The sequence below is a fragment of the Ochotona curzoniae genome, unplaced genomic scaffold (assembly GCF_017591425.1).
Source record: "Ochotona curzoniae isolate NIBS_2020 unplaced genomic scaffold, NIBS_Ocur_1.0 contig_3819, whole genome shotgun sequence".
NCBI classification, from domain to species: domain Eukaryota; kingdom Metazoa; phylum Chordata; class Mammalia; order Lagomorpha; family Ochotonidae; genus Ochotona; species Ochotona curzoniae.
In genome coordinates this window covers 29,910,808-29,937,046 of record NW_024466004.1, presented here as the reverse complement: position 1 = coordinate 29,937,046, position 26,239 = coordinate 29,910,808, and the positions used below count along the sequence as shown (strand labels likewise).

Here is a 26,239-nt window from a genome sequence, read left to right as displayed (position 1 = left end):
GCCCAAAGATTTGGGATCCTGCACCATGGTGGAAAACCAGGAAGCAGATCCTGGCTCCTAGCTTCTGGCTTTGGATCAGCCCAGCTCTGGCTGTTGTAACCATTTGGTGAATGGACCAGCAGATGGAAGATCTTTCTCCCTGTCTATGTTCTCTCTGCACATTTGCCTTTCCAATAAATATAAATACATTTTTAAAAAGACAGACAAGAGCTGAAAGAAGAATGCAACCGCAACTCTCCATCTAAGCAACAAGCTTGAGAAATGACTATATATGAACACCAAGCAAACACAAGGAAGGCCTCAATCTGATAATAATATAGACATTCGTACAGGACCTGAGATATGTACTTAGATTTATGACACTCATTTCTTGTGTGAAATTAAATGAGTATTTAACATCTCTTTGCCTCATTTTCCTCCATTTACAAAACAACAAATGGAAATAATGGTAGAGTTTGGTTGTAAAGAATTGAGTGAATAAATGTGAAACATTCAAAAGAAGGTTAGCATATAATGCAAGTTCAATAAATGTAATCTCATTGCTCTGCTAAATATTTGTGTAAGAAAATATTATCTGAGGATTTATAATGTGAATGTCAGTCTCTTGAAATAGAAGAGACATTCTGTATGGAAAAGTTTGATATGATATATATTGAACCATTTCCAATCTCAGCATACTACCAATATACATTGAGAAGAAAGTAGGGAAAAAGGTATTCCAAAAGGCTGGAATATGTTGTAGGGAAGAATGTGGTAGCTATAATAGTATCTTTAAAATTCTTTTTATAATGGAGAAGTGGTGAAGCAGGTAGGATTATAACATGCTGATCAGGGAAACTTTTGTTTGTAAACCAATCATAGCAACATACATGTCTGAGAGAGCACGGAAAAAGACTGCACCCATTAAAGGAATGGAAAAACATAACAGAACCATTTTTAAATTAACAGAGGGAATGAGGAATGAGTAGTTGTTTAATTACAGTAAGAAAAAACAAAAAAACCCTAAGGGGAGAAAAGTTGGGAAACATTATGAATTAGTACTAATCAATGGAGTGAAGCAAAAACAATAAAAAGCAATATCCTTACATGTACTGAGTATGGACAGAATTAACCAAGTCAAAGATAGATGGTGCTACTTTGGTTTAAAAGATAAAGTTCAGAAATGCATGTTTGTGAAGCAGCTCACGTTAATAGTCTCTTAAGCTCTCATTTTTCTTCCAGTCACTCTCCCTTACTTGCACTCTAGAAGTCCATGGGAAAAGGATTTTGTTTTTCAATTCCAAGGAAATTTAGAGAACAGTAGGATCCAGAGGAAAAAAATGTAAACAGTTACCAATCACAAATGTAGATAGCTACCAAGCATGATTATTAAGTAAGCAGCATGGGCAGATGCTTAGCCTATTGTTTACAATGTCCACAGCCCACACTTGAGAACCCGAGTTTGAATCTCAGTTCTGGTTTCTGCCTCCAGCTTTCTCTGAATGCCCAGCCTGGGAGGCAGAGGTGGGAGCTTCAGGGACTGGGTTCCTGCAACACCTGTGGGAGAGCTGAGGGGCTGCCTCAGTTTCTCACTCTATCTTTGGCCCCAGCTCCAGCTGTTATAGGTATATGGGGAAGGAACTAGCAGATGGACTACACATGCTTCCTCTGCCTCTGTTTCTGCTTCACAAAAAAATAAATAACATTTTAAAATATCTCACGATGGAATAAAATAGCTGTTCACCTAAATAAATGTGAAGAACAATAAAATAAACCAAGAGAAATTGAAAATGGAACTGATAAAAACTTAAACTTACTGAAAAAGAACATAAAAGCCATTAAAAGGATAATTAGTTCCCACTTCCTTGAGAGAGAATTACACACTTCTGTTAAACTTCCAAAATTATCTGAGAACAGGCTATAGCAGAAACAAACAAGATAAGGCTTATTCAAATGAAAACAGTTTCAGGATAGATTGAAAATGACATTTTCTGTATATTGAGACAGGCTCACAGAGTTGAAAAAATCAAAAGGAGTCGTGTAGTGTTTCAGGCTATAAATAGCAGAGTTGTTGTCATCACTTGCTCCTAAAATGACCAGGAGAGGAATCTATAATCAGAAATTAGACAAAATTGGGCAGAAACACCATCATAGGCTACCTTTAGTGGGCAGTCGTAGCCAACCTAAAATGACCTAGCATAGAGGGAAGTAGGGAAATACACAGCTTAGTCTATTTTACTCTTTTCTGTAACCCTCCAGGACACTCCATTGGTAAGCTCAGTGGAAACCAGATCTTGAAGTTCACTGTTATAGTTCATACTGACAGGCACCTGGCGTTCAGGAGACATACAACCTGAGGTACTCAGTGCATGTCCAGACTTTGGATGTGAATTCTCAGTCCCAAGCAATGCTCCTAACATATCACATGCTGGCAAATGTTAGATCATTGCTTAAAAGCATTAGGCACATGTTGAAATAACAGTGACAGGCTTTCTTGGTAGGAAAAAAAACAATTTTTTTTTTCATAAGTAGGTTGAAAAAAATTGGTAAAGTGAAAAGGTAACTTGTTCTTGTCAAGAGTATAACTTGGGAGTCAGCATCGTGGCACAGAAAGTAAAGGCATATCCGTGATGCAGTGTTCTATATGGGTTCCAGTGCATGCCATGGCTGCTCCATTATCTGCCCAGTTCCCTGCTAATGACCTGGGAAAAATAGTGGAGTATGGCCTTGGTTGAAGCTCCTGACTCTAGCATCTGCTAAATCCAAACCTGGTAGTTTTAGCCATCTGGGGAGTGAACCAGTGCAAGAAGATCTCATTCTCCCTCAAGTCTTTCCTTTTCTCTGAGTTTAAAATAAATAAAAATAGTTAAAAAATAAAAAGTTATAAGATATTATAAAATAATATAAGGGTGATTTAAATGAGAAAATTTCAAGAGCCCAATTAAAACTTTTTAATTTTAAAAAGCCAAAGGAAATAAGTTGAAATTATATTATGATCAAAGAAAAATTATCTGATCAGGCAAAGAAGGGAAAAACAACAGCTTTAATGGTAATTTCTATTTTATCAGCCAACTCATAACACTGGCTATGGCCACTCTGTAATTTTACAGTGAATTGATTTGGCATTGAAAAGCTTCAAATGTGAAGCAGTTATCAGTAATTCCAACAAATATTAGCTGTGGCTCGACATGATGGTCTTCTGTAAGTATTTCAGAACGGCTTTTTCCTCTGGCCACTTAATCCAGTACTTGAGCCAGGCATTTGGTGTAACTTTGATATTAATTGTGATGCCTGTATCTTCTGTTAGAGTGGGTTTGAATTCTGGCTTCATTCTCAATTCCACCTCCCTGATAAGGTGCACCCAGGTGATGGTTCCAGTAGTGCGATCCTTGCCACCATGTAAAAGACTTGATTTGATTCCTTCTTCCTGGTTTTGGCCTAAACTATTCCTGGATGTCATAAGTAGGTATTTGGAGAGTGAATCAGCATATGGGAGATTTCTAAATGTCTCTCTCTTTCTGTCAATAAAGAAAAGAATTTTAATGAAATACTGTTAGAAAAAAAAGAGAAATTCAGTTCTTCTTGAATGCAGCAGAGTAGAAATCTTTGGGAAACCCAGAATTAAAGAAAAAAGAAAAAAAAAACAGATGTATATATTTCACTCACATGTGTAATATATTATTCTTGATTACTGCATGAACTGTTAGCTTTCACAGATGTAATTGCTAGCATCACAGTGCTGTTTAGACCTTTAAATATCAGTTGTAGCACATGAAATAGCAGAGTGCAGAAAAAGTAAGGATTCGTTCTTCTGCATGATTTCCTGGCTTCTCTATAATGCCAATCACTGTGACAGTAATTTTATCATGATAGAACCATGAAAACTAAAATTAAAAGAAATCGTAGGGATCTTCTAGTCCCAAAATCTAATTTTAAAGAAGAAAATATAATCCAGAGCTATTAATTGGGGAGAGGACATGGTTATTAGTGGCCAGAACTTGGGTTCTATCTCTTGGTGTCTGGTTGGTTTTCATTATTCTCTAGTAACTCTTCAAGAAACTTTTCATATCCATCTAAAAAATGTATTTCTAAGAGAACATTTAAAATAAAATAGGCAAATGGAACAAAGTTTTGATAGTAAAATTTGTATTTTAAATATGTATGTATATACACACACACATATATATATATATTTATACTCTTAATGCCTAAAGTAAGCTCTGTTTTTGTGTCAAAATTTTTATAATTTCCAATTAGGATACTTATTTAATCCTGTGATCTAGTGTTTGAAATGTGGTAGATAATAATTTTCTTTAAAAATTTCTTATTACGATTGAGAATTAAGGTAAAAAAAACTCCTTTTCACATATTTTCCTGGATTATTCAAATATCTGGTTTTTAATAAAAGAATGGTTGGCTTCATAGAATTCCAGAATTGGAAGTACTTGTGCTTATTCCTATTCTATCTGCCCCAAATAGGAGTGTCTCCTGCAGTGTCCTCAAGAAGCAATCTTGTGGTTTCTGCTTACATATTTCTAGTAATGAGAAACATACTATTTGTGAAGCAGTGCTTTTTGCCAAGATGCCATAAAAATTCCCATATTACGCCTAAATCAGCACTCTCCCACTCCCTCCCAATCCTGTAATTCTCTCTGAAGTAGAAAAAGAGTAATTTGCTTCTTTATTTTTCTTAAGTTTTTGAACAAAAATTTGCAGAGTATTATTTTTTCACTAAAGGTTTGTTTTTTATTGTCAGAAAAGTACAATTACAAAGAGACTTTTCCATCTGCTGGTTCACTCCTTAAATGCTTATAACAGCTGGGACTGGGCCAGGCCAGCCAGGAGACGGGATTCCATCCCAGCCTACCTATGTGGCAGGATTCTAAACATTTAGCCTGTCACCTAACTGCCTTCCAGTCACATCATCAAGAATGCTGGATTGGAAGTTGAGGCACAAATGAGACTTGATACCAACCGTTCCAATGTGGGATGTGAGTCTTCCAAGTAACAGCTTTTTATTCTGTCCATCATAATGTCCACTCCTTAAAGACCATTATTCTCCTTAATTTCCTGACCTTTCTTATCTTTTTAACCCTTGGGAACTTTCTAGAAAAATATTAGTAGTTTTGGTAATGACTTTATCATGTTAGAATCATGAAAATTAAAATTGAAAGAAATCTTAGGGATCATATAGTGTATCCTAAGTGTACTCTTCTACAATATCAGTATTTCAAGTTTCTATAATTATTCATGCAAAATATGGCTTTGAGATTTCCCATAATTTCAGTAGTTCTTCTGACGATAGATATTTGTCAATGTGCTCCTGGAATTGGATGCTTACACATCATTGTGGCCATCTAATCCATCTTGTTATGTATTTCAGGTATTACTTTTTAAAAATATTTATTTATTTTCATTGGAAAGTCAGATATACAGAGAAGAGGAGAGACAAAGAGGAAGATCTTCCGTCTGAGGATTCACTCCCCAAGTGGCCCCAACAACTGGTGCTGTGCCGATCCTTTTAAGTCAGGAGCCAGGAACTTCTTTCCAGGTCTCCCACGTGGGTGCAGGGCCCAAATGCTCTGGGCCATCCTCGACTGCTTTCCCAGGCCACAGCAAGGTGCTGGATGGGAAGTGGAGCTGCTGGGATTAGAACCAGCGCCCATATAGGATCCCGGCACATTGAAAGCGAGGACCTTAACCGCTACTCTATTGTATTTCAGGTATTACTTTAAAACTCAAGTATGACTGGCCTATTGTATTCTTGGATCCAGGCATTAACTTCCCAGTATAGCATTCACTTGGAGAAGTCAATAAAATACTCCAAATCTTTTCAAATTGAACTTGAGCAAAATCATCTCCCTGGCCTTGTCCTGGAGAAAGTTAGTTGCTGAAAATTAAGTGCAAGAAACCTGCCTCTTCATTTGCAACATTTTAACGTATTTTCACAGTGTTGTAGCCTTTTGAGTTAACTTAAGCTGTGACAAATCTTGATGGACAGGGTGGGGCTTGGCCTGAGTAAGGATAGATTCTGATATGGTATCTGGACAAAGCTCTGCACTCTAGGGAATAAGATCACAAATGTAGACAACCTGATCTGGAAGGGAGCTCACTAAAGGATACAGAAGCATCAAACGGGCAGTAAAGCAGAGAAGATGAACAAAAAGTTTCCAAACACAAGTTCCACCAATTTCCAATTTTGTCTGGGGTTGCATAGAAATTACCTTTAAAACTTGTACTGATATGTGGTCATTTTATTGTATAGTAACTATTGTTTATGTAACAATACATGGATTGAATTAGGATGAACTGTATTTTCTTTAAGTGTTGTTAGGGCAGGGGTTTTCAATCTCAGTGTTATGGACATGTTGAGATGGATAAATCTTCATTATGGGAGGTGCTCCTTTGAATTTTATGATATTTAACAACACCCATTGCACCTAATATTAGGTGCCAATAATATTATTACTGTGTTTTGACAACCAAATATATTGCAGGCACTCTCAAGTGACTTGTGGGGGAAGACAATTGCCCCTGTTTGAGGATGGATAGTATAACTTGGCACGCAATTTATAAACTACGTTGATCACAATGCACTACATTATGTTATTTAGTAGTTTTAACAAATATTGCATTTAGAAAAATGACTACCAATAACATTTAATTCTGATTTTATTCATTGCTAGTTGTTTTTCATACTGTGCTTTCTTGATATTAAAAAGATGTTGTAGATATTTCTTTACATGTATGAAATATTATGAACTCATTAAGTAAATATTTGCAGGAGTCTTACAAAACCCTTTTACAATTCTACTACTTAGGTTGTACTTAGAATTCTACTTAGATTACAGAAAGAAATGAGAGATACAAGCTCCCACTTTCATAAATCATGTACTCGTGGATAAGTGTGTTTGCATGAGTGTGCAGATTCATGGGAATGTGAGTTTGTGCATGTACTCTTGAAGTAGGGTGAAGAAGCAATGGAAATTTTAAAAGATTGTATTTTGCAACAAAGTGATGGATGTGTTATGAAGAAAACAAAAGTAGGATAAAGCATAGACTGAAGAAGGGATATGTGCTGATGTAAATGGATGGAAAAACCCACGTAGGAAGAGAAGACGTTTGTGTAGAAGAGGAATTGATATACAAGAAAGTATGAGAGTTGATGCCAAGGAAATTTATTTTCAATGACTGAATGGTGTTTCCCCAAATGTATGTGTATTCCCTGGCCCGCAGAATGTGACTCTTGTTAGATATAGAGCTTTGAAAGTGATGGGTAAAGTAAAATAAGATGATATGACCCATATCATATAGCAAGAGATCTGGACACAGAAATGAGGCAGTGGACTGTGTGAGGACATAGCAGCACTATGCGAGACAAGGAGAGAAGCCTCAGAAGTCAGACCCGCTCCACTCCTGATCCATTGTGCTGTGAGAGAATAACACATTTCTATTGTTTAAATCATTTAATCTGTGATAGTAGTCCCTGTGACCAAACATTAATGCATACCAGAGGAGCTTTATGTGTTAAATGAACAGCAGGTGAGACAGAATGAAAGAGGAGAGGTGTGGTACGAAGCACAATAAAATGTGTTTCTGAAATTACAAAAATTGTAAGTGTACTATTTATGGAAAAATATGAACAACAAACCAGTAGATTAGAAATAAAACTATTCTCCTATAGCACTTTTGTTTCTCAGAGTTGAGCACTGTTAAGAGCTAAAGGTAATTCTAGACCTTTCCTCTAAACATATTTAAGATCTTTTAGATGGACGCATACAGACAGACATATATCCACTTTTCTTAGAAATTGCTGTCATAATGAAAAAAGTTTAAGATGTCTAAAAAAAGCCAGGTAACTCAACAGAATATAAATCTATCTTTCCTACCTTCTTTATTTTTATTTTAAAGGAGCTGTTGGAATTGCGTGTATAAGGTCAGACAGTGGGTGGTAAAACCACCACTTTGAGGAAAAAAGAATGGCATTTTCAAATGGCAGTCATTGCTGTTATTCTAGGCTGCAAATTCTGGATCTTTGTTTTCAACCGGATTCGGTTTTTATTAAGGTGAATTTCATTCAATTAATTTAAATGTTATTTGCCTATAATTTTACAAGTCAATAATTTTTATAGTACATATAATTATATGTACTAGTAAGTGGAATATATTTTATTAATTGTATAATTTTAAAGTGGCTAAATCGTTTTATGCAGTGATGTATTTTTTCTGACATTTTTACATGATTAAACCAATGTGAACAAGTAGACTTAAAAACCCAAATTCGCTTGCTAAATTCCCTGAGTCCCCAGATGGGAAAAACAGAAATGAACAGATTCCATATAAAACATGCTAAGAAAGTGGCAAAATATATATTTGAACTGTTTTTCTGAAATAGCTCAACAGATTAAAGGCTTTAACCCATAGAAGTAGTATAAAAATTGTGATTTAGTGAAAATTATGTATTTGATTATTACATTGTTCTGACACAGAAATAAAGCACTACATTGTGTATGATTCTGGAGCAGAAGTTAACAGTTGTGAACCAGCTGATTCTGCAATCTATTTGGTCGTGTTCTTTCTGGTGCTTCATTTCCTCTATTCTAATCTAAAGGGAAATACATTCTAAGACAAGTAAGCTGCAGAGTTATCTGAGAGCCAGCCTGCTAATGCACGGGGTTCCCTGAGGCTGGGGAGAAGGCAAGGTGGAGAACGTCACCCTTGCAGGGCCTTCAGAGAGAAAAGGTTTTATCTTTGCCAATCACTGGGAATAAGCCTTCATGTTGGCATCTCATTTAACCCCAAAGAGTGCTATGATTTCATTTTATGGAAAAGCAAACAGACCCAGAGTCATCTAAGGACCTTCCCTAGATCTTCCATCTGGTAATTTACTGAACTCATGAGAGAACTCAGATCAGATCGTCACCTCTATGTGTGACACAGCGGCCTCTCCTTTGCAGCCAGACACTGAGCTGTTGTTTAGTACAGTGTTGTCTGTGAGGGCTGCCATCTATTTTTCATGTATTAACTCCCTTATATTAAATTTTTAAATTTTACTTTTAATTTATTTAACTAAGAATGAGTTTTCAAAAATCATTCTATTTCAACTCTTAGCATTGTGCTGATCTTAAAGTGATGTGAATAGGCATCTTTTTTTGTAAGATAGTAAGACTTTTTTTTTTAGAATCAAAAAGAGCATGTCTGTTTTTATTAAGTTTAAACTATCCATAATTTACACATATTATCTACTGCACAGGATGAAAACAAAAGAGAAAGAAATATGAAAAATGCATTGTGAAGCATAGAATATCAATAAAACAGGTAAAATTTATAAAACATTCTTAAGAGTTAATTTTTCATTAATGGGTTAATGTCTCAGTGTTAAAATAAGCTAGAAATTATGTTAAGGAATTTCTTAATAGAAGCATAATTTATTACCCTGAGCATCTACTGACCTATTTAGTAAATGGTTACCTGATAGGATAATTTTTACTACACATGTTTTTCTGTACACATTTTAAAATTGCCATATATCCGGGCCCGGCGCGGTGGCGCAAGTGGTTAAAGGTCCACGCCTTGCACGCCCGGGATCCCATATGGGCGCCGGTTCTAATCCCGGCAGCCCCACTTCCCTTCCAGCTCTCTGCCTGTGGCCCGGGAAAGCAGTCGAGGACGGCCCAAAGCTTTGGGAACCTGCACCCACGCGTGGGAGACCCAGAAGAGGCTCCTGGCTTTGGACCGGCATAGTATTGGCCCGTTGCGCTCACTTGGGGAGTGAATCATCGGACGGAAGATCTTCCTCTCTGTCTCTCCTCTCTGTATATCTGCCTTTCCAATGAAAAAATAATAAAAATAAATCTTTAAAAAAAAATTGCCATATATCATAGCCAAAGCTTTCAACATCATTTATTTCTCCATAGTTTATGTATAAACACAACTGAAAAGTAATTATGTATGTTGTTTGAATAAAAGGTCACCTAACTTTTAGTTTTCTGACTTAATAAAAAGCAATTAGATATTATTTACATTTTATATAGTAAATTCTGAGCTATCAAGTCAGTTATGTGTCCTGTATTTCACAAATAATACTGTACCACTTACAAAGAGCTTTCCTTTTACTGCAGGCTAGATGCCAAGTAAGAGTGAGAGCTGTTTTTCTGTTTTAAAACTGCAACATAGAGGACAAACATCTTACAGATATTTGACTTATACATTTACTATTTTCTATAATTCTACTTTTTCTTTTTAAAGTTTTATTTATTTTTTTTATTGAAAAGGCAGATTACAGAGAGGAGAGACAGAGAAAGATCTTCCATTTACTAGTTCACTCCTGAAGTTACTGCGACGGCCAGAGCTGAGCCCATCAAAAGCCGTACGGGAACTTCTTCCACCAGTTCTATACATGTACAGGGTCCCAAGGCTCTGGACCATCCTCTGTTGCTTTCCCAGGCCACAACCAAGGAGATGCATGGGAACTGGAGTAGCTAGAAAATGAACTGTTGCACATTTGGGATCCTGGTGCTTGCAAAGGAAGAGTTAGCTAGTGGAGCCATCACTCCTAATTTGTATAATTCTCATTCAATTTTTTTGAATGCACCTAGTTGACTAATCCAGATCACATTTTTTCTTTTCTAATTGTTACAAATGATAACTTTCTATTGAAGAGTGAGATGTGTCTTCTTTTTAGAGAAGGAGGGCAAGACATAGACAAAGTTCTACTGGACAGGAAGAGGAAATAGGGAACTACTTGCTCTTCTAGTGGATTGTAAAAAAAGGAAGACCTCCTACTCTGGACTCAAGTTTCACAGGGAAAACTGTGTTTAGTTGAGGAGGAAAACTTGAAGCAGAATACTTTAGATCACTGCTGCTCAATAACCTTAGAAAGAGCCCTGCTTCTGATATGGTCTCAGATACACATGACAAGGATGCAATGACATTGCACCCAAGTGCAGCGGTAGCAGGACATGCCTGGATAAATCAGACTGTTATCTCAAGATAATCCTGGAATCTGATATTCTGGAAAGCCCTCCCAATAGTCTGACACATGCTGAGGAGAAAGCTGAATCGTTTTTGACAGTTTGAATGATAAACTTTCCAGAGGGGATTATTTGTTATAGATAAATTAATATTCCAAATAAGCTGGGAAAATATTTGATTGGGCGTTGTAGACAAATCTCACACAAGGTTTGTGGTGCCAGTAATAACTGAAGTAGAGTTGAGTCACAACGATGCTCAAGCAAGACCCAGCAGCTACTGAGGGTCTCTCAGGGTGTCAGTCACCAGGCTGACAAGGACTGCACCAGGGAGGGAGGACCCCAGAAATCAGAGAGCTGGATGCTTGCCTTGCTGTTTCTCTGCCACAATGAAATCTGCCAGTTCAACTACTGTCTATCGTGAAGAATTAGAAATACCACTAGCACACAAGGTTAGCACCTCGCCTCTCTTTTCCAGTTTGGGGTGAGGATTTATGAGAAAATGCAGACAATAATTTTTCACTTTTAAACCAATGTAGTCTTGCAATTCTTGTTGACAACATTTTTTTTTTCCAGTTTGTCAAAACTCAGTAATTCTAGTAAGGGACAACAGTGAGACGTATGATCACCTTCCCATAGGCCACTTTCTTCTAATGTGCTAACGAGCTCCGTAGTGTTGGGCATTATGCCTTATCACACAACCCTGTCCTGGAAACTTGGCAGGACCTTGGGCTTAGTGAGTGACTCCTGGGTAGCCACAGCTTGTGAGCAGCAGCGGCTTTTCCCGGTGCTGGTAGTCATGCTCTTAGCATGCCTTTGCGCTTGCTTCACGTTCTCATCTCTGGTTGACTGACTCATTCGCTTCTTGAACGAATATTTACTGATCACTGTATGCAAGACGGTGTGAACAAAGCTGAAAAACAAACTGTGGACTCTGCCCCATGGGACTAACATTTTGATTCTTTGGATCATTATCACTGTAAAGCTGGGGAACAGCTTTTGCTGATACAGTTTGTGCTTCTGTCTCCAAATTTATACTCGCTGTTGCACAGTTCGTTCTTTGTAGTATTCATCATACTTGACTATTTTTAGTTTTTTTTTTTTTTGCCTTCATTTCCTTTATAATTCTATCCCTTAATCCGAAAGTATTTTTGACATCTTCACTATGTTTTTACTTAGAGGACCTTATAAGATTCTTAATCCTTTGGAATGGATGAAATCAGCCAAGCAAACAGAAACTACATTACCTACTGAAATCTGCAATGACCAATTCTGTAACACTCTGCTGCAACCATTGATGCCACCTATTAGTGAGGAGTCTCTGCTCTGAGCCTCGACTTTGTGCATACCATTAAGTTTCTAAAGAAAAAAAAAACAGAGAAAAACTTCTACCATTTATTTACTTAGCTGAAACAAAGAAAAAAAATGAGTAGCAACTGGAATTAAAAATCGATACATAGAAATCCCTGCCTCAGGAAATTTATTGTTTGCATGACCAGGCTATGATCTAAAACCAATCTTTAGATGTCAGTGTTGCGGCACAATGAGTTAAGACATTGCTTGCCATACCAGTATCCTGATTTGGGATGCTGCTGCTACTTGCAGTTCAGCTTCCGGCTAGTGTCCCTGAAAAGATGGTCAAAGACGAACCAAAGGTCCAGCCCCTTGCCACCCATGAAACAGACCAGAATGGAGTTTCCAGTTTTTGGCATCCGTCTGATTAAGCCCTAGATTTTGTGAGAGTATTTGGGGAAATGAATCAGCAGATGGAAGATCTTTCTTTCTGTTTCTCTCTTTTTTTTCCTGCACCTCCCTTTCTCTTAAATATATACATAAACCCTTTAAAGAAATAAATTATATTTAAAATTCCAAAGAGTCTCCAGAATAGTTACCTAATCAGGCATTAGAGGACTATAAATGAAGACTTGATTTTTTTTATAGAAAGGAGATTATGTTTGAATACCGAGTAACAGCTAGTTGCTCAGTTGGGAAAGATGGCATTGATGCAGAGAACACAAGCAATGGGGAAAAAAGTGGGGACGTTGCCATATGATATAACATGGAACAGAGGGAAGCTGCGTGGTAAATCAGGATCCGTGGTGACAGAGGTTGGGTGTCATGCCGTAGTTAATGCCATATGCAGTGTGGAAGCCTTGAGTGCCTGAACATTGGCTTGTTCAAGCTTGGACCACTGTGACAAATGATTGAAGAAATATTTGTGCTGAGAGGGGAAGGGGAGTTACTGATGCTCACTAGAGTGGGGGTCTACATTTTTTTTTCTTGAGACCATTTCTTATACCACAAATATAGAGGAGGTTTTGAGTTAAAATAGCAATATGAAATATCCTATTAAGTAAGAGCACACACACAATTCGTGAGCACACACATACATACACACACAATACTTATATATAGATGTAATATAGCTAAAAATAATTCCGTTCCAGAAATGTGTCTTTTATCTGACCCATTACAAAAAAAGTTTTTAAATCTGACCCATGCTAGTATAAGCTTACTAATTTTAATCTCAAATTTATTTCTTGGGCAGATTTAGTTATTTCAATTTTACATTGTAGCAAATATTTGGCTTTACTTGCAACCCCGAAGTATTTTAACAATAGTTTCTTTATTTTTCATTTTTAAAAGATTTATTTATTAGAATTACTTTTTTTTTTATCTGAATGGCAGAGTTGCAGAGAGAAGGAGAGACAGAGAGAGGTCTTTTACCTGCTGATTTACTTTGCAAATGGTTGCAGTGGCTGGAACTGAGTTGATCTGAAGCCAGGAGCCAGGAGCTTCTTCCAGGATTCCCATGTGGGTGTGGGAGCCCCAGAACTATAGCCATAAGCAGAAAGTTGTATCAGAATTAGAGTAACCAGGAATGAAACTGGCAGCCTGATTGATACAGGCGCTCACTGCAGGTGGAGACTTTGTCTACTCTGCTGTGGTGCTGGCCCCATCGCGATGCACTTTTCTACCTTAGTTACTTTAAAAAGCAACTGCTAAACAGAGTAGTTGGGTTTCAGATGAAGTTTTCTTTCTAAAGAGCTTAAGAAACATTAACAAACAGTTAAATTGTAAAGAAGAATGAAAAACCTATGGTAAGGTCAAGTTAAAACATTGTTCCAATTTATCTATTTTTTAAGAAAACAAAACTTAGATTTGCTATAAACACAAAATCCAAACTTTTTATAGTAACATAAAAGTAATTTTAAGGATTTCTCCAGATTCTGCTGAAGCAAGGTTCTGATGAAGAATTTGGATAGGCAGTGTTGTGTTAGAATTTAGCTAATAGTTTCCATGGTGAAACATATGTAAATTTGCAGAAACAATTCAGCATTGAATATAGAATATCTGACACTATAAATGAAGATTTTGGTGCAGCCTGTTATTGTAGACATAGTGTTGTTACGAAATTCAGACATGTACAGAAAACACCTGTATTTAGGAATTTTTGTCAAAGTTTCTGATCCAAATTCCATAAAAACAGAAACAAGTTATAGGAAAATGATATTGCATTAAAACATCCTTAAATGTGCATCTGTGCTGCCAGCCAAAGCCAGATACAGAGTTGCTGAGACTGAACTGACCTGAATGTGGCATTGCACATTTTGTAATGCATTCTTTAAATATTGGCTGGAGTTTTGTTTCAAATGTGTTGTAAATCTTTTATTAAAATATTTAATAAATGACATACTGAAACTTCAGGCCTCAAAACTTTTCAACAAATTGCCATTCTTCAAAACAACACATTCAATTGTAGTAACAGAGGAAAGGAGTAAATGAACAAATAATAACATGATGTCTAGTAGTTTTTACATTTTAGTTTTTAAATTTTGGAATTAGGAGAACTTTTTCTAAGGATTTCACATTTTTGGAGTGCCTCGTTGGTACAATAAGTAATGTGTCAGCTTCATAAAAAATTATGCGTTGATCTGCACAGAATGGAAAAATGATCATACAAGAGAGTGAATATCAGATAGGACAAAATTAAACATCCCTAAGTTCTCCGAAGTGGAACAGTATTCCAGGACAGGTGTAGATCTAGCACAAACGCAGCCATAGCCCCATGATGAAGGGCTGCCCCTAGAAGCCCTAGCCACCGCTGGGGCACCCAGAAAATCCTGTCAGCAACCAAGTCCTCTTTTAGCATACCAACATTTTTTAAAGATTCATTTTATTTTTATCAAAGTCAGATATACAGAAAGGAGGAGAGACAGAGAGGAAGATCTTCCTTCTGTTGATTTACTCTCCAAAGGGCTGGCTGGCCAGAGCTGAGCTGATCTGAAGTCAGGAGCCAGAAGCCTCTTGCTGATCTCCCATGTGAGTGCAGGGTCCCAAGGCGTTAGGTTGTCCTTGACTGCTATCCCAGGCCACAAGCAGGGAGCTGGGTGGGGAGCAGGACCGCTGGGATTAGAACCAGTACCTATATGGGATCACAGAGAGTGCAAGGCAAGGACTTTGGCTGCTAGGTTACTGCACTGGACTGTATACCAAATTTTTAAATATTTTTATCATGTAATATTGTGTTTTATCAAATGTTCCTGTGGCACCTATTGAGGATCATCAAATAGTTATTATCCTTCAGTTAGTTTTCTGTATCCCATTAATTAATTTGTATGTGTTAACAATTTCAACATTCCTGGATAAATCCCACTTGGTCTAAGTAAATGATCCTTGTGTTGTTATATTTGATTTACTAACATTATTGAGTAATTTTTGCTCCTGTTTTCTTTTGATTTCCACCCTTTCACTCTGTATATCCATGATCGGCGAAGCGCTTGAGTGTATGTGTGCTTGAAATACAAAGTGAGTTTCTTTAAGGAGCATATAATTAGATCCAGTCTTTAAAAAATCCATTAGTTCTACAGATTTGATTGATTGATTGATTGATTTTAATAGAATTCTGTAGACCAGGATATTTCTCCTTCCTATTCATTTATTTTCTAGATTTATTTTAATATGAATCCATAGGCGAGGGGACTTCTCCTTCCCCATCTGTAGTTCCCTTCCTCCCCCACTGATTCCCCTACTTTATTGCAGTAGTATAGTCCTTCATCAACAGTCACAACTGCATCATTTTGCTATTTTGGTGTATCCTGACATTGTAGGTCTACAGATATTATGAAATCCATTCATTCTTTTAATTGGAGGATTTAGTTCCCTGATATTTAGGGTGATTGTTCATGCGCCTTACTACTGTAACAGTGACATTAGTCTAGTGTTTTCTGTCTCCCCGCCCCTCGCCATTTCCATGCGCTGCCAAGTGATTGTTCTCCAGCAGCGTACGTCAGCTCCCTGCAGAGTACTTCTTGTGTATGAGATTTGCTTTGTGTTTGCCAAGAGGCTTCCAAAACCTTATGTGGAAATAAACAATAATTGTAAAGACAGAATGACACTCAGAGAGAGCCAGGATGTATTCTTAAAGCACTGTATATTTGTACTTCATTCCTCTCCACATTTGTATTTTTATATTATTTTGAACTCTTCATATAATACCTGTCCATGAGCATTTTAATGCGGTAAGTTTTAAAAATTCTCCATTTTAAACATTAAAATGGTTTACATACATAATACCACTTTGTGAGCATTCTGGATTTGTCTGTAGAGTCAGTACCTCCAATTGTTGAAAATGTACATGAATTTTTAAAAATTATCAGAGGGCCCGGCGCGGTAGCCTAGTGGCTAACACCCTCACCTTGAATGTACCAGAATCTCATATAGGTGCCGATTCTAATCTCAGAGGCCCCATTTCCCATCCAGCTCCCTGCTTGTGGCCTGGGAAAGCAGTCAAGGACAGTCCAAAACCTTGGGACCCCACACCCATATGGGAAACCTGGAAGAGTTTCCTGGATCCTGGCTTCATATTGGCTCAGCTTCAGCTGTTGCAGCCACTTGGGTGGTAAACCAGCAGATGGGAGATCTCCTCTCTGTCTCTCCTCCTCTCTGTATATCTGACTTTGCAATAGAAATAAACAAAAATCTTTAAAAAAAATTATCAGAAAGGATGAAAACTAAATTCCACTCACAAGATCTAAAATGTTCTCTTGTAATTTCTGGATACAGAAAAATACTGTTCCTCTAACTAAATCCTCCTGCACTGAAATTGCAGTTGTCATCCAGCCTACCACCTTCATTATTACAGGTTTTGAAAGAATATGTCATCCCCACACTCATTTTACTCATTGGATGGTTTCTGTGGTTGTAGTGTACATACAGAATTGCCTGGCTGTGGTTCATTTTGTCTTTTAACTTTCAGCTACTGAAAAACGCCATGCTATATACTTTTGGATCATATTCATACTAGAAAGAAAAAAAAATTACTAAGGCTTAACATTTTTTTCCCCTTTTCTCTTCCAGAGTGAGGCATACATTAAATTTGTTATTTAAGCTTATTCCAACACCGCACTGTCTTCTTAGAAAATGATTCCTTTTTCCAGAGTATTCCAAAAAGTTAAGACTTGCGTGCCTTTGCTTGTGGGCCAAGTACAGCTTTCTTATATTTGCAGCCCTAGGGCAAATGATCGCTGTATAACATTCATATATATATTTTTTTAATGTTAAAGAATAAGCAGTAGCTTTCAGAAGTTTCCTTGAAGGACAGTGAAACTATGGAAGTTGGATAGCTTCTGAAGTATTTGGCTTCGTGTTATATTTACATTTGGAGCCCAACATTTTCCTTGAGCCCTCAAACTTTTATTTTTAGACTGGTATCATTCTAAAGCTGTAAGTTAGCCGCTCAAGGGTGGAATTTTACAGGATGTGCTGGGGACTGGGTGCCGGCAAAGGAAAGCATATGTTTTCACACTTTAGGTTGTTAGAGGAAAAAAGTATTTGAGCCCAAGTTGGCATCCAAAAGCAGGAAAGTCTTGGTTGGTTGAAAAAAGTCTGTTCTGTTGAATTCAGTGATTGAGCTCTTCAGAATAATATACACCACTTCCCCCCGCCCCAATCGTCCATATTTTAAAAGTAAGCTTCAATGGAAACATTTGGAACAAAGCTGATCTTGAGATCCTAGACTGTGACTCAATTTCACAGGTGTTTTCTTCTGTCTCTGTGTGGCCACCGCGGGAATATTGACTGTAGCTGATGAAAGCACAAGCAGGTCTCACGCAGAATTCTCAGCTACAGGACATATCGTCTTGAAGACCTCAACACTGCCTGGAAACTGACTTAATGTTGGACTCACCTTTTCGCTGCCCTTACAAAATTATTCCATTTCTTTTTAGCATACGAATCTCACCATCAGTTTCTCATCCCTCCAACAGGAAGTGTTGAAATTAATTTTGACTGCCTTTTTCTCATTTACAATGAGTCGCTAAGTCCTATTGATTTTTCCTCCATTCTCTTCTACAGCATGTGTCTGTCCCTTGTAACCGTTATTCTAGCTGTAGCTTTTTAAAAATCTGCATTAAATTAATTTAATACATTTTAAAAAACGTTTAATTCTTATTATTTACATCAATCTGATATATTTCATAGCACAGTTCTGACAAGATAACCATATTGTCTCCCCTCCATCTGCCCTCTATCTACCTCCTCCTTTCATTCTTTGTTTTTTTTCTTTGATTTTTGCAAAAGCATAATTTCAGCCAGCTCTATCCATAATCACAGGCTAATGTATCACTAAACATAATATTCAACCGTAGTTCCGCAGAAGTATAAACAAAGGCTTAAATAATATTCAAATAATAAAATGTCCACTTTGTTCCCATTTATCTTTTGTATTCTAGATTAACTGCCACAGATCAGAAAAGTTACAGGATATTTATCTTTTGGAACTGACTTACTTTGCTAAGCATAATGGTTTCCATCCACTTCGTTGCAAAAGATGTCTGAAGCACTTGTAAATGTGACATAATTAAACAGGTTTTGAAGTCACACATCCTGTGATCAAATTCTCTCTCACTTACCAGCCTGGGTAATGGGCTGGTAAATTCATTTTTTTAAGTCTGGGGCAAATAGTAAAAATAATGTGTGGAAAGCATTACACGGCACACAACCAGGTCCTGAAAGGGAAAGCTAAGATGATGAACTGAATTATTTTCCTTTTGGCTGCTCCCCTCTCTTCCAAGTGTAATGCCATCAGGTCAGTCTAACTAAGCAACTTCCAGCTGACTGTTCTCCTTCCTGGACTACCTAGGGTTCGTTGGCTCACAAAGATTCCTCCTCTGCTACCAACTCAGCAATTTGTTCTCTGCACACTGGAATGTTTAACTTAGGCCAGCCAGATCCTTTATAGTTTATGAAAATTGGTTTATGCTTTTCCATCTTTTTGTGCCCTTCTGTTTTGGCTCATTCTGTTTGTTTTACCTGGAGTAAGTTCTTTGTGTAATTCCTCTCTCGATCCATCCAAATCCATAAACTCCTCAAGACAGTGTCAATTCTACTCATCTGCAAAGCTGTTCTTAACCATGGTAGATGGGAGTAATGTTCTGATCTTTTATAGCTCTTCCCTTCAGTGACTAATTCGTTGGGAAATCATGAATTACGACATAACTGTCATTGTTATTCTGGACTTTGATAGCTCTGTTGCTACTTGATGTTTCATATATCTATGTGTTACCTCTTGCATTGCTTTCTCGGTTCCTCAAAAACGTGCAGCACACGTTTTTCCTTGGAGTCTCTGTTATACTTTCTGGTACATAGCAAATCTGACTAAATTTAAGATGATTTAAGAAGATACTGTCATTTATATCTGGCAGTCAAATATCTATTTTTATAGAAATAAAGTTGTGAAGTACTTTTTTGTACCAAGTGCTAGGCTGGAGAATGAGAATAGAAAGATTGATAACACTACTGCTCAAAGGGCTCAAAGGGAGAGACAAACATGGTCCTATACCCTAACCCTAACCCTAACTCTAACCCTAACCCTAACCCTAACCCTAACCCTAATACCCTAACCCTAATACAGCCAGGGATTTGCGTGTGTAAAACCACCTGAGCACAAGGGAAATGATGGTCATTTTTTTTTTTTTTAATGAGAAAGCAGCAGTGGTAACACAGAGGAGCATAGGAGGATCCTAACAAATAGTTCACAAAATCCAGAAGTACTTTGCTCAAGATTGGTTATATGGGAAGAAGACTAAGCATCCTTTATGTATATTACAATTCATAGAAAAGAGACCATGTACCAAAAATACCATCATCTGTGAAGAATGCAGAAGGGGAAATAATCTTGTTACAGTAACAAATATCTAATGCTTATTTTTCAGAAGTGTATTAATGCCAGATTTATTCTTCTTCTCTTCTACTTCTTCTTTCTTCCACTATTCCTTCTTTCAAAATTAGGCCAGAAATCTAGAGTGAGATTTACTGAGCACTCATTGTGCATCTGCTTTTGGGCAAATCCTTATTATATATGATCTTATTTAACTCGCTTGTGAAATTATGTTGACAACATTATTACTGATGAGGCACTTAGGGATCAGCAGAGAAAATGGCTGACCCCAGGTCAGCCAGCTAGCAAGTGGAAGAGCCAAAGCTTTGACCAACTCTGTCTCGGCCGTCAGTTACAAACAAAACCACCATTATCCTTTCTCCTTATTCCACTTCATACTATTCAGAGCATTAAAATTTTTTTTTTTTATTAGAAAGCCAGATATACAGAGAGGAGGACAAGCAGAGAGAAAGATCTTCCATCTACTGATTCACTCCCCAAGTGGCTGCAACTGCCAGAGCTGATCTAAAGCTAGGAGCCAGGAACTTCTTCCAGGTCTCCCACACATGGATGCAGGGCCCTAAAGCTTTGGGCTATCCTCAACTGCTGTTCCAGGCCACAAGCAGGGCGCTGGATGGGAAGTGGTGACACCAAGACATGAACTGGCACCTCATGGGATCCTGGCATGTGCAAGACCAGGACTTTAGCTAGTAGGCTACCGCACCAGACACTATTAAGTGCATCTTAAATCCTGTATTTTTCAGTTTTCAGGTGCTTATTTGTTTCCTTCTCTGTTACAAAAGCTCCCCCCTCCCCAGATTGACAGCAACACTCACCAGACAATACCCAAAGCCCCCTGATGCATCCGATTGCATCTGCCCTTTCTTTAGGCACACCTGTTTCCCTCTTGGTGTATAAGTGCTGTGATCAAAAGGAGTTCAGGGCTTTCCATTGGCCACTTCACACTTCAGTCACGTGATGTTGATACTGATGCCCTGGAACATACATAAGCTCATTGCCCTAAACTATTCAAGTTAAGTCCAGAGAAGAATATAGCACCAGTATAGTCAGAAATCAAGTACATTGGAGAAGTAAAAGGTAACATCTTGAAAACTAAACACATTTTGTTTTTTGCCTTTAGTAGAGTGATTAGCACCACCAAAATGGAATTTGAGAATCAACAAGCTGCTTTCATATAAAAATCAATGAAAAGAGATTGATACACAGAATATCATACATGGGTTGAAAGAATCTCTGAGCAGGGAGAAATTAAACAATACTTGAAAATCAGTGTAGAGTCTATGTTCTAAGTATCACTTTTGTAAATGATTTTCTGAAACTGTTTTTTAAGTGTTTAGTGTCACAGTTGACTGAATATACATTTATTAACATAGATTAATAAAACATTACTGATGTAATTAAACTTAGACCTGAGAGGACACGGTTGAGGATGGGTTACATGTCGCATGTCTCCACATTCTTTTGTTCAGGCAGACTGACAGCAGGAAAAGGCAATCATGCATGGAAACAAAACCCTTTTGTGTCTGACACTCAGTTGGAAGATGATCTTCACCTCTAATTGGGCTGTGTCTGTGTGCGCACGAGGTTGCATTCTCTCATACAGAGACTAGGGTCTATGAACAACTCTAATTATAAAATTAAGTAAACACTGGAAGATTTAGAATTATTATCCCAGAGACTCAAAACACTGGGCTGGCTGAGAGAGTGTGAGGAACCTGTGCCTTCTGTCTTCAGGAATCACAAATGCTCTGAGCAGACGCCGTGAGCAAAACTCTCTCCAAGTTGAAAAAATTTGTGGACAGGCAGTTGTCATTGAAATTAATTAGTGCCAGACATGACCAGGGAATACTGTGAAGATTTGATATCTTTATGAATCTTGTGATGGGCGAATGCGTGGAGTTGGCAAATAATGGACAGCAGAGCAATGCTGGAATGGTGATAATATGAAGAAAGAGCATCATCATGTTAGAGACCAGGGAACAAGTACAATAAGTGTTTGGCAAAGAAAAATCCATGTCCTTTCTCCAAAGGGTCTATTTTGCTAAGATGTGAAAGTTGGGTCATGTACATTTTTAAGTTAAATAAACTTTTGTGATAGTTAAAAGCCAATAAAGAATTATTACTGTAACCTTTCTCTCTATTTATACAGATTAATTCTGATCGGGCTATTGTCTGTTAGAAAACGCTTCCTATGAGAGCAAGCTGAACAAAGATAATGCTGTATTAATTTGTGCTGTGTTAATCACTCTTTTTAAAAGTTTAAACATTAAGAAGTAGAGATTAAATTATCTAGATTGTTTGAAACAAATTGCTTTTGTGTAACATAAATTGCAGTGTGAGTCCTTCTTTTTGTTTTGATAGGCAGTTATCATGAATGTTCACAAATGGATCCTTTCATTCTGATTTTATTTTTTATAACCTATAATCTCACCACGCTTTTTGAATTACGTTGGCCATGTTTGGCAGTCCATTTTGTGTTTGGCCATTCCTAAACTTGTGTAATCCTTTTAAGGGTTCCAGAAGGTCAATGTGTGCCCTGACCTCCTGCTAGGTGAAGCGCTTTTTTCTCTCTCCAGATGTTTTCAGTTCAAGTTTATATTGCCATAGTCTATACACAAGTCCTATATGAAAGGTATAAACTCTTGTCCAGCAGTGAAATCAGGACCCTTTCACAGTGGAGAGCAAGGTTCACACAGTGCAACTGTGTCCTGCAGTGTTGCTCCTGGCAAGCTGGCTTCGCGAGGCTGTTTTCCTCTTGGCCATCTGTGCTTCCATAAACAGTCCACAGTGGTTTCTTCTTCTAATTCAAAATCTAGCAGCTGGATTCTCTTCTTACCTCCTTTTGATGGTGCCACATCAGTAGCAGTTCACTAGTGAATCTTTGTGTCCTGTTCTGTTCTACTTTTGGGGGTTTTATCACCAAAGATGTTAAAGAAGCAGTTCACATGAGTTTGCCACGAGGGGATTCTGCAAAGCATGTGCTAAAATAGGCTGACCAAAGTCTAACTCAAAAACTGAAATAGACTGTTATATGCCTTCTGCCCAACTTCAAATTTGTGAATGTTTCTTTTTCTCCATTCTAAGGCTGACAAATATTTCTATTCCCTGAACATTTTTCATATGTTGAGAAATGTCCTCTAACGAAACCATGCCAACCATCCACCAGGGCTAATCATTTCCAGCCTTGTGGACTTTAGCTGCTTGGATTTAATTCAAAGAAAGTGTTTTCATAAATAAACATCTTATTTTATTAGGTGTTTTTAGAATTTATCCTATTAATGAAAGTCTTTTGAAGTGTGTGTATAAAGTTATACATGATTATGTATAAATCTACAGATAAATATAGTCTCAAACTTCATACAATTATTTAATATTCTTAGAATGCAATGCATATTCTTTGTTCTTGGCAAACTTCTCTAATGTGCAAATGTTTTGCTTTTCAATGAAACTAGCAGTCAGAAATTATGGAAATTTGCAAAATATATCGAGTTTGTTTTTTTATAGGTTTTAAAAGTCAAAATCACTATCTATGATAAAGATTTCTTTACTAACATTTTCTGCAACAGGAGTTACATTGCAGATTCTATTAAAACAACTTTCTTAGAGTAAAGATAAGTGTCAAAGAACAAGGTGAAGTCGTGACCTGAGGGTAAAGCCACCATCAGTGATGCTGGCATCACAAATGGGAGTTGATTTGTGTTCCAGTTGCTCCATTTCTGATGAGGCTTCCTGTTCATCCACTGGAAAAAGCTGTGAAAGGTGGTCTCTGCTTGGCTTCCTGCTGTCCATGTGGGTGATCTGGGTGAAGCTGCTGGCTCCTGGCTTTCGCTTTCCAAATTGCAAGCTATTTTTGACACCTACAGGGTAAAGCAGAGGCTAGAGGATCTCTTCTCCCTGTAACTCTTTCAAATAAATAAATATACATTTAAAAATAATCATAAGATAAGCTGTTATATGAAGGAGGAAACTTTATCTTCTGGAGAGATTTGTAAGCAGTTGAACCAGCAATCTAAAAGTTGAGAACTAAGCAGAAGACAAAGAGAGGACATAATGATCTTACAAATAAAAAAAAATTAGAATCCTAAGTGATCTAAAATGTGCAGATGATGATCAATTGCAATTTCTGAACTTAGATAATCCTTTACTATGATAACAAAGACTTTAAAGTAATAAAATATTCACGTGATTATTTAATATTCCTTTTTATAATAAATGTTATTGATTTTCTAGGGTAAGACAGTAAAAATGCGATTGGCTGTTGCCTTAATCTCATTAATGGTCATATTTAATTATGTCACTAAACTTAATTTTTTCTGGAATTCAGTTAAAACAAATTACAACTTGAAGACATAGACTATTATTAAATTCATGTGAACTACCAATTAATTATTGGATTCTTACAAATATGCTTGTTTATCTAAAATTTCCTTCTAAAGACACATTTCCATGAACCAAAAGCTTTATTACACCAGTGTCTATCTTGTTCTTCACTGCGATTCTCATGCCAACACTGTAAGTTTTGAAGGAATGGCTAGGGAGAAAAAGGAAAAGAAGTACTGGATTAATATTTAAGATTAATTATGCTTAAGTAGTAAAACCTAGCACAGAACTAAGGACCAGAATCTCTGGGTCAGTCTTTTGATTAGTTATGTAACAATGACAAAGACATTTGATTCCTTTTGAATTCCATTCCCTGAAACAAATGGATTAGAAGAAATAGCTTATACATTTTCTTGCAACATTATTGCTGTGAGAGCTCTAGGAGGATGAATATCGTCTCATTTATGTGATAAATATTGAACACTCTGGTAACACCATGATAAAGTGAATTCAGTTGAAAGAACATTCTAGGAAATTATTAATATTAATTTTTTCTTATTTCAAAGGCAGACTAACAGAGAGAGGAGAGAGAGAGAATATGAGAGCTGCTCTTCCATTTGCTGATTCAGTCCCAAGATAGCTACAACTGCCAGGGCTGGATTGTTCCAAAGTCAGGAGCCTACAACACCAACTAGCTATCCTCTAAATGTGGCAAGGGCTTACATATTTGATACATCGGCTGAGGCTTGCCCAGCTGCATTAGCAGGGAGCTGAATCAGAAGCTAAGCAGTGTAGACTCAAGTTGATACTCTGATAGATATGGGATGCCTCTGTTTCAGACAGCATCTTAACCTACTGCAGCCTCCCCCTTGTGAAAAATATTTTAACCAACAGGCAAGCTTTGTTAAATGCTGTGGAGAGATGTAGGGAGAGGGAGGAGGAAAGAGAGAGAGAGGGAGAGAGAGAGAGAGAGAGAGATCTGCTGGTTAACTCCCTGTGTGTCTGCAATGGTCACAGTTGGACCAGGCCAAAACCAGAAGCTAGTTGCTTTGTCTGAGTCTCCAACATGGGTACAGAGACCCAAGCACTTGGGCTATGTTTTGTTGCTTTCCCAGACCATTAGCAGGAGTTTTATCAGATGTGGAAAGCTGGGACATGAACCAGTGTCCATATGGAATGGTGGCGTTGCAAATGGTAACTTTACATGCTGTTCCACACTATGAACTCCCATGTACTACTTCACTATCACTTAAAGGTATAAATTAGACATGAGTCATAGAAAGTATTGGGAGATAATAAAGAGAACGAAAAAATCAAAGTAACAGATAAATAGTATTGAATGGTATAGAAAGTCTTGTGAGAACAAGAAGAGAGGCATGTCAGGAGACTTGCAGTGGTCCCTACGATGGAAGTAGATTGATACAGTGAAATTGGTGAAAAGTGGATGTACTTGAACTCAGTTTAATGTATAGTACTAGAGATACTTGCGTTGGATTTTTTTTTCTTACATAAAATGAGCAATCATAAAATACCAATTCTGATTCCTAAAATTCCTCTTTGAGCAACTGGGTCGATAGTTAAGGTGGCATTGGCTAAGGTGGAGAATAAAAGTGTAGGAGGACATTTGTGTGTATAAAGTTAGATTTGTGAACACCGAGTATAGATAAAAAAAAGGGGGGGGGCAAATGGATACATGGAGCTGAGGCAAGGTTAGGAGGAAATCAAATTTTTGGAGTTATCAGAATCTATATTGGTTTTTAAATAGTAGGATTGGGCAAGCATAACAAAA

At 37.3% G+C, this 26,239-nt stretch overlaps 1 pseudogene; it reads left to right on the top strand.

Annotated features, from left to right (window-relative positions):
• The first annotated feature begins 3,170 nt into the window (after positions 1-3,170).
• LOC121158460 lies at positions 3,171-22,122 on the top strand (annotated as a pseudogene).
• Positions 22,123-26,239: the final 4,117 nt, after the last annotated feature.